At 39.0% G+C, this 9,390-nt stretch overlaps 1 non-coding gene across 1 annotated transcript; it reads right to left on the reverse strand.

Moving 5' to 3' along the window:
• Positions 1–7,270: 7,270 nt before the first annotated feature.
• On the reverse strand, positions 7,271–7,377 carry LOC122492441. The gene has a single exon (XR_006299628.1). It is a non-coding gene; the product is annotated as a U6 spliceosomal RNA (small nuclear RNA).
• Between the last annotated feature and the right edge of the window lie 2,013 nt (positions 7,378–9,390).

Genomic DNA, 9,390 nt, shown 5'->3' on the forward strand with positions numbered 1-9,390 from the left:
GACTATAAAGAGTTGGCAGAAGGAAATATTTTCAGTTAATGACACCGTTCTGCAACTTGAACAATGCTTTCCAAGGTACAAGGGATAATGGTTTGACCAAGCATTTTTCCATGAAATAACTAGGTCAAAGCTTTTCTGCTTACAATATCAAAATATTTTACCTGTACCTTCCTACATTGGTCACTAAACCAAGACCTCATTTTAGGTTTTGGTACCAATATTTTATTTGTTGAATTAAGTTTAACTGCAAACACGCAAAAAGCATCCTGGGATATGTTAAGGGATGGACATTTATTTCTAACTCTCCTGAAAACAAATCTGCAGATATGCTGTATTAGTACTGACATAGTAGAAATATTTTCATCAGGGCTCAAAACTTTCATCTTTGGATTCCACCACCTTTAGCTTATGTTTTTATTCTCAAGTTCAACATACGATATTCTATGTCAGACCACCGGTCATCATGCCCAAATCCCAATTCTAGGCCGAAACAGTATAGTTGAAGACCAAAGCCATCAAATGAAAGTATGCCAAGGCAGCATTTTAGTATGATTTGAGAGTAAACAAAGGTTTTAAATTTGGAATGACTTGGTGGAAACTGAGCTTACTGAAAATCTTTCAATAAGACGTGCTTGTAGTTTCCCACAGGAGAATTAGAAATCTGGTCTTTTCAAAGGTTGCTTGAAGCAAATGCTACCGGAAAGCTGAAGATGTGTGTGTGCAGTAGGAGTTCCCGGGCTTATGGGTTTATGTCCCATAATTGTCCCACAAGGAAACAGCTCTCAGGGTGATGAGAAGGCGACTCCTGTTCACCTGCTTTACCTGAATCCTGCTCTAGAATCCAAGCATGGGAGTGAGGCCTAGTGGAAAAGGCACCCCACGCGGGTATCCTTCCTCACATCCTGCATCTGCTGGACTGCACCATCTGGGTTTTTGCCTCCAAATGAAGGAGTCTTGCCTTGTTGGGACCCTGGGGCACTGGGGGGACAGTGTTGGGGGGACACAGTGTTGGGACACTGGGGGGAAAGAGAGGCAGTCCTTCCTCCTCAAGTTTCTGGGGAGAGGAGAACCTTGTCTACATGGGGGGTAAAACCCTCCAGGCTCCTTTTCTTCCTTAGACTTAATCAGGGTGGGAGGAATAAATACAGCATGTTCACTTTAGGCTCTAAAGGGATATTGTGAGAATTCATTTCTGTTGCTATTGTTTTAGTATTGTCTTTTTTGTTATTATTATTATTATTATTATTATTATATTACATGCTAATTGGTATTACAGTCTCTGTAGAAAGCACATATTCTTTGGAGAGAGCCATATGGTAAAATTTCTGACTTTCCATGAGAAGCCTAAGTTGTCCCATTCTGCTGGTGACTAACAGAAAAAGTCTTTCTAATTTGGACATACAGTCTGAGTCTTTCCATTTAGCCATAACCTAAAGTCACATTTCCAAATCAGCATTAGTAGCAACATAACCATCTGTTCATTTCCTGTGTCTCACCTTAACAACTTGTTCCAACTATAAGAAAGAAAGAAAGATAGCCATTTTATATATTGTCCTTTAAAACTCCCACACATATGTTTCCTATAGCATGCCCTTATAATAAATGACCTGTGTGCCAAGTCAAGTTTAATAGTTAAAAGGAACTTTTGCAGCTTAGTGTGATGTCGCATCTTGCATGGACTTTGGATTTTGGCAAATAGTTGGATTTTGACAAAGAGAAAATCGAATTCTGTCAGTTACAGGGTACCCACAATAAATAATCAATAGCAGCTTGGACTGGACTCAGAAAATGTTAGGGGGCCCTGTAGGGGAAGCAAGGAGATTGCGGCAGAGAAAAATTTAACCTGCAATTGAAAACCAGGTGCAGAAAGAGACAGCAGTAGATACAGCTGTGCATTTAAGACCCTTTCTGCTGTGACGTTAGCCTTTATTTTGTTTTGCTTCATTAGCCCAGACAGCATCACTTTTCCAACTCCTGCAGCTCCACACGAGGAATCCTGTGTGCGACCAGTCCTGACTGTGGAGGATCGTGCTCCCATGCTTGTCTCTGATTTGTTATCTATGATTAACAGGAATGTCGATTTTCATATATCTGACTCCAAGATGCAAACAGGACAACAGCATCAATTAAGTCCCTCTTCTCTCTTTCAGGTAATGATCCAATCCTCTTCCTTTGACACAAAATGTGTAAGAAGATGACAGAGAGAAAATTTCAAATTGACCAGATAACGAAGTGTAATTGCCGTGAGGAAGCTGAAGGCTTTCCTTTACAGCATCTCTGTTCCACTCAATATCGTTGTTTTTTTGTTGTTTTGTTTTGTTTTGTTTTGTTTTGTTTTACTAGTTGTGTTCATGATGTATGCCTTTCTTTTTCCTTTGGTTGAAATCCCTGGCAGTTGTCTCACTATATTTATAAACACTCCTATTGCATTTGGCATGATATCCATCATTTTCCATTGCTCCTGTCCTGTCTCTTGTTTTCTGCTATCTCCTGTTTCTTAGTGGACACCTCGGGCCTCTCCTGCGGGCCAAAGATTCTTAGCACTCAGCTCACTCTACAGGATAGATTCTCACTACAGATAAGAAAATAATAACAACAATAATAACAACACAACTAGAAAAAAAAAGGTAAATATCTTCTTAGGAACTGAAGATGCTATAGGGGTGCCCGGGTGGCTCAGTCGGTTGAGCGTTCGACTTCGGCTCAGGTCATGATGTCACAGCTCGTGAGTTCAAGCCCCACGTCGGGCTCTGTGCTGACAGCCTGGAGCCTGGAACCTGCTTTGGATTCTGTGTCTCCCTCTCTCTCTGCCCCATCCCCACTCATGCTCTGCCTCTCTCTGTCTTAAAAATAAATAAAACATTACAAAAATTGTTTTAAAAAATAAAAGAAAAAAAAGAAACTGAAGATGGTTAACATTATCCAAGCCCATTACTTCTGTCACTTAAATGTTTGCAATCATTTCCCCCCTTAAAATGTATTGAAAATTGTATCTTTTCCTGCTTCCTTGTATCTCCAGCCTATGCTGTAAGCCTTTAAATTCACCTTCTTTCTTTCCCCATGCTGTGATTGTTACCCCCAAACAGAGAAAATGTACATTAGTTCTCTATGGTGCTGCACTTGAATAGACCACAGAGAAATGCAGTATTAGACTCCTGGTCAGTGGGTAATGGAAAGGAACTCTCATCTTTACTCAGTTTTCATAAGATTCAAGCAAGTTCTATGATTTCAGTGATGGATACTGTGTAGTGCTAAGAATGGTGGCATAGTCTTTATATGTGTATTTAAGTTTATTTTCCATTCAATGAAAATAAGTCCTTACCCAGAAGGTTCTTCATCTCTGAACCAGAGAGAGTCCTAATGAGCCAACTGCCCTCAATCATGCTAATGTGTGTCTGAACACAGTTCAATGTCAATTTGGTTTCCATCTATAAGAACTACAGCAATTGTCTCTTCCTTTTCTCTTATTGAATATATATGTATCTTTCACTCTGTCACTTTCTTAACTATCCTAATTCCTTTCAATTCTCTTCAATTTTAAAATTTCCACAGATTTTCTTCTTTTACCCTTATTATCTGTAGAACCATGGCCATTGTGGGAAAAACATATGATTCTTATACTCACAAAAATTACCAAAAACAAATTTTGTCACATGTTATCATTTAATCTGGTATGAACCGTGAGCAGTGACAGAACGAGAGGGTGGGGAAGAAACATCACATTTTTGACAAGCTGAGTGCTCGATGCTGTTTTTAGGGATGTATGTAGAAGAGTAAAATGAAGGCTTCATCTCTATGAAGAAAGGAAGGACAGAAGGAAGGATGAATACTTTATCTATAGCATCCTTTCTCCCATAAGTCAAAATTTGACCCAGACCATGTTAATCACCCCCCCCCCACTTTACCTTCAAGTCTCCAGTTCATAGATGCCACATGAGCCTCAGAGTTTCTTGTGCTACAACAGAAATAGAAAAGCCTTGGAGTAAGAGCACAGAGGCTCCTGATGCAGGTAGGAGATGAAGCATTATCACAATGTGTCCACACACAACATGAAAAATTATCTTTTCAGGTGAAATTCCCAAGAGTAGGGTCTGAGATAGGAAATGTGGTGCAGAGTGAGGGGCTTCTCTTCAGTACAAACCCTTAAGTTATGGAGGAGGCTATAGAAGGAGAAAGAGATGAGAAGTGATGGAGTCTTAGCCTTGGTCTCACTCACAAGGAGAAGACCCAACCATAAGCACCACACAGCTCCTCTGTCCCCTTCAGGAAACAGAGTTAGACTTTTTCACCCATGTAGCAATCCATCACTGGCAATGGGCTGTCACAGGAGGGACAGAGGAGACAAGTTCCCAGTGTAGATGGTTCTTAGCTGCTGAGAACAACAATCAGAAGAAGCCTTCAGGAGCAGCTGAGAGACATGGGTCGGGGTATATTGGCCCAGTGAATTGCACCTCAGAGTATCTGCTCCAAGGGTCTCTTCTGCTTTCCTCCATCCCACAGCACAAACTGATGCTAGGTATCTCTTGTTTCGTTCAGAACAGTTGCTCCAGTCCAGAAAGCAGGGTAAGAACATGCACAGTAGGTGAGGTCAAAACTGAATCTAGATCAGATCATTATTCTACAAGACTACTTCAAGCTGTTTGTGTCCTAACAAGGCATCTGTAATCTTATGTGGGATGAAAACAGCCACACGTGTATTGAAAATATACACTATTTAGTGAATGCTACCATATCATGAGGGAAAACCAATTAGTTAATAAAAAGAAAATAAAATCCAGGGAAATAATGGAAATACATTGACTGTCTTAATGTACTACATTGAAAGTCAGGTTTTGGGTTTTTTTGTTTTTAATTTTTGTTTTCACAGAAAAATGATAACACTACCAAATACTGAATGTTTTTCTCAGTGACTCTCCCCTTGTACTTGCAATCCCTTTAATTCACTCTCTCAACTACTCCAAAGGCTCGATACACTCCTGCCCAGACATCTCCCATGTAAGCCCTCCTCTGTCTTCTACAAAGCACCTTATGTTCTAACCATTTCTGCTTCCCTCACTTTCTTTCAAAATAATTGCCCTATAAGTCTTTTAAGCTGGATCCAAATGTAACTATAGTTTCCTTTGAATGACTCAGATTGAAAATTTACCCTGGGTCTCAACAACTGCTTTTTTTTTTTTTTTTTTAAGGTAAAGGTATGTGAGGAGATACTTTTTCAACGTTTATTTATTTTTTGGGGGGACAGCGAGAGACAGAGCATGAACGGGGGAGGGGCAGAGAGAGAGGGAGACACAGAATTGGAAACAGGCTCCAGGCTCTGAGCCATCAGCCCAGAGCCAGACGCAGGGCTCGAACCCACGGACCGTGAGATCGTGACCTGGCTGAAGTCGGATGCTTAACCGACTGCGCCACCCAGGCGCCCCGGAGATACTTTAAGTCAGAGACCCGTCCAACAGCCCCAACACCACAATGCTTACTTGTTGGGCCTACCTTTGAATTTTTTTTCCCCTAATATTACGGGCCTTATTTCAGAGTTTTAACCTTGTAAGAAAAACACATTCACATCCTGATATCACATTCCTGACGCTAAGAAATAGAGAGTATTTTTTAAGAATCACTATGAAATTACATTTAGCGCTGGTTTCCAAATAACAGTATAAGAATTTCTATGTGCAAATCAAGTAGAGGCTTTAAAAGTAAACTTTCTCCTATCTTCATGATGGGAGGTAGTGTTGTAACTCAGAGCAAGATATCTGCCAAAGTTAGGCTTGGGATACTCCCATGGAAACTGAGAGATAGGAGCACTTTTTTCCTTGATTACATTTCAAAGAGATGGGTCCCAGGTCCTTGAGAGAGACAGGTCTGGGTTCTAAAACTGGTAAGAAGCTTTTTTTTTTTTTTTTTAAGATTTCCATCTCAAAGAGGCAATGAAAAGATCCACAATTCCAAGTTTTCTGAAGTGTATGCTCTAAGAAAAGGCAGTTCAGGGGCTTAGAGGCAAGGAGAAGCCTCTCTAATATTTAGATAAGCTGAGGGGAACATTTAATCTATCTTGGTTGGAATTCTCACTTTCTTCATATTTCTGCTCAAATGTCACTTCGCCTATCTCACTTTCCCTGGCTGCTCTCTACAAAATAACCCTTCCCCAGCTCCCAGCATTCTCTTGTCCCTGTTGCCCTGCCACGTTTTCCCCCTGGGAAGTATCACCACCCCAAACATTACGTATTCACTTTGTGTCAGCTGTCTGTTGCCACAGAATACAGGGTAGCCAATGGAAAACCTCAGAAGGATATAATAAAGGGGGTTTAGAGAGCCATTATTTATTAGCCTCTTTACTAATCGCTGGTAATAAAGTGAAAAATAAGATAGATACTGTCTGTGTCTTCAAAGAACTTACCTGTTTGTGTAAAGAATGTTTTCTGAGGCCCTTTTATATGTTAAAAACATAAACATATCTTAAAAACGTCCTTTTTTGACTTGTTTCCACACCCCAAAGAGAACTTGAATGATGACACAGTTGGTGGATAAATTGTTATTTTCCCTCCCTTGTCCTTTGAAATGACCATTTAGATTTTGATACTTTGTTGATAATTAGCCTGGATATTTGTAAATCCTCCCCCCAGCCCCCCATTTCAGCCTCTCCTTTATCTCAGGAAAATTTCTTTAAGCTTATTTTTCCTTCTGTTACAATTGATCGTTTTGTTTTGTTGTTTTCTTTTTTTCCTGTATCCAAGAATAATTAACATACAGTGTTATATTAGTTTCAGGTGTGTAATAAAATGATTCAACAATTCTATACATTTCTCAGTCCTCATCAAGATAATGTACTTTTTAAAAAATTAATTAATTAATTAATTAATTAATTTATTTATTTTGAAAGAGAGAGAGAGCAAGGATGCACACATACATGCAGGAATGGGAGGAGCAGAGAGAGAGAGAGAGAGAGAGAGAGAGAGAGAGAGAATCCCAAGCAGACTCCACGCTCAGCATGGACTCCACGCTCAGACTCGGGCTTCATCCTACACCCATGAGATCATGACCTGAGCTGAAATCAAGAGCTGGATGCTTAACCAACTGAGCCACCCAAGCGCCCTTCACATCTTCTTTATCCATTCATTTGTGGATGGACACTTAGGCTGTTTCCAAATCTTGGCTATTGTAAATGCTGCAATAAACGAAGAAGTGCTCTATCTTCTTGCATTGGTATTTTTATTTTCTTTGGGTAAATACCTAGGAGTGGAATTACTGACTCATATGGCAATTCTATTTCTAGAAAACTATGGAACACTTCATGAATGTGCATGTTATCCTTGTGCAGGGGCCATGCTAATGTCCTCTGTATTGTTCCAATTTTAGTATATGTGCTGCTGAAGCGAGCACTGTTGTTTTCTTCCTTTTTTTCAATTGTTTAGTCCTCAAACTGGTTGAGCTGCTTCACTTCCCTTAGGTAGAGGTCACATGTTCTCTTAACTTTCATCTTTAGTCTCCCTTTTTGCCACACTCTGGGAGGATTTTGCTTACCATCACTGATTTAATTCTCAATAGTAGTAATTCTCCTTATTACTGCATCCATTTTTTTTTTTAATCTGTCAGTCCATTACAAGAGTTTATTTTGTCCTTTGCACTACTTTTTTACAATTTTGGATTATTTTATTTTCAGTGTAAACTGTCTTTCCCCACCCCCTGCCAAGGCACTGTATAACAACATCCTGATGAAACTTTGTACTAGCAGGTTCTCTTTTCATTATTTTTATAAAATAAATTCTATAAAAAATTCAGCAGATGTTCATAGCTTCTGCTAGTAGTAGTGGTATTACTATTTTCTATTGGTTAATTACATTTTGGATTAACCAAATGTTTTATCAGTTTCATTATCATTATCATTATCATTTCATTATCATTATCATTATCAGCTTTATCATTTTCAAAGAGAATTTTTTTAAACTCTAATTTACTCTTTGGTTGCTCATTAGACTTTTATGATTACAGATTGTTTTGTCATTGCCCAACTATCAGTGACTTCTCGTTTCACAGTAATAGAGTTGAATCCAAATCCCCTCCAAAGAAATCTACAATATGGCTACACCCCTATTTACAAATTTGCTGCCTTCTCCTACTCTGCACGGAACCTCCGGGCTAACTATAGAGCCATTAACTGTCACCTAAGGTCATACCAAAAAGTTATCCCCCTGCTAGTTTTTACAGATTTTTTTTATCCAGACCTGAAATGTACCACCCGTCTCTACCTCCCAACTTTTAAAATCCACAAGCATGTATCTCAAAGATATATCCTTCAAACAGCTTTTTCTGATTCTTCCACTTGAGTATCTTTGTGCTTCTCTTATGAGACTTCTTATCTTGCGTCATATATTATGGTTGTCTGTGACATCTATTAACATTACTACGATTGTAAGATTTTCTTATGGAGAAGGTTACTTTTAGACCCTATACATCTTCAGGGAAAAAAAAGAACAGTAGAATATACAACATGCTGATTTTTCAATACATATTTGTGGCATGTAATGGAATGGTTTTTTTTGGTCTTCCAAATATTTCAGTAACTGTGCAAGGCTTACTAAGTAAAGATAAATCCTTAATATAGTATTAACTGATCTCCCCCTCTTGTTTCCAGAGTTCAACCATGATTTACCTTTTTTTTCTTAATTTGCCCGTTACTCATACTCCAGACAAATTATGAGAAACTTGCTGATTCTAGAACAGCAGGCATTCATAGCTGCTGCTAGGAGTAGGGGTATTAACACATTTTTCCATTTTCATGTATTTAATCACATGTTCTTGTCTTAGAACATCTTTACAGTGGACAAAATAATTCCATTATTTAGTGACGAGATTAAATCCCCTTTTCTTCACTTATGGTTTCATTATTTACCTCCTTCTTGAGTAATTCTCCCTTTTCAACTTCCTCTGGTTTTTCATTCACAATATATATCACGTTTGGGTTTGTATTACTATCAGTTCGGTCTGTTGTTTAATTTCCACTCTCATATAAGCATTACAAGTAATAGAACTGAGTTTTTTCACTTTTGTAGCCCTCTCAGAATACAATTCATGGTTTTGCATATATGAAAGATACCAAATAACTATATTTTGAGTTTATTTTGAGTAGAGAAGAAATATATGAATAAATGGCAAAACAGTGCTCTTCCAAAAAAAAAATTCTGTATGTGAAAATTAATTGAAATACGGGTGCCTAGGTGGCTCAGTCGTTTAAGTGTCCGATTTCGACTGAGGTGATGATCTCGCGGTTCTTGAGTTTGAGCCGTGTTGGGCTCTGTTGACAGTGCGGAGCCAGGAGCCTGCTTCCGATTTCTGTGTCCCCTCTCTCTGTCCCTACCCCGTTAGTGCTCGCTCTCGCTCTCGCTCTCTCTCTCT

The sequence above is a fragment of the Prionailurus bengalensis genome, chromosome C2 (genome assembly GCF_016509475.1).
Source record: "Prionailurus bengalensis isolate Pbe53 chromosome C2, Fcat_Pben_1.1_paternal_pri, whole genome shotgun sequence".
In the NCBI taxonomy this organism is placed as follows: Eukaryota; Metazoa; Chordata; class Mammalia; order Carnivora; family Felidae; genus Prionailurus; species Prionailurus bengalensis.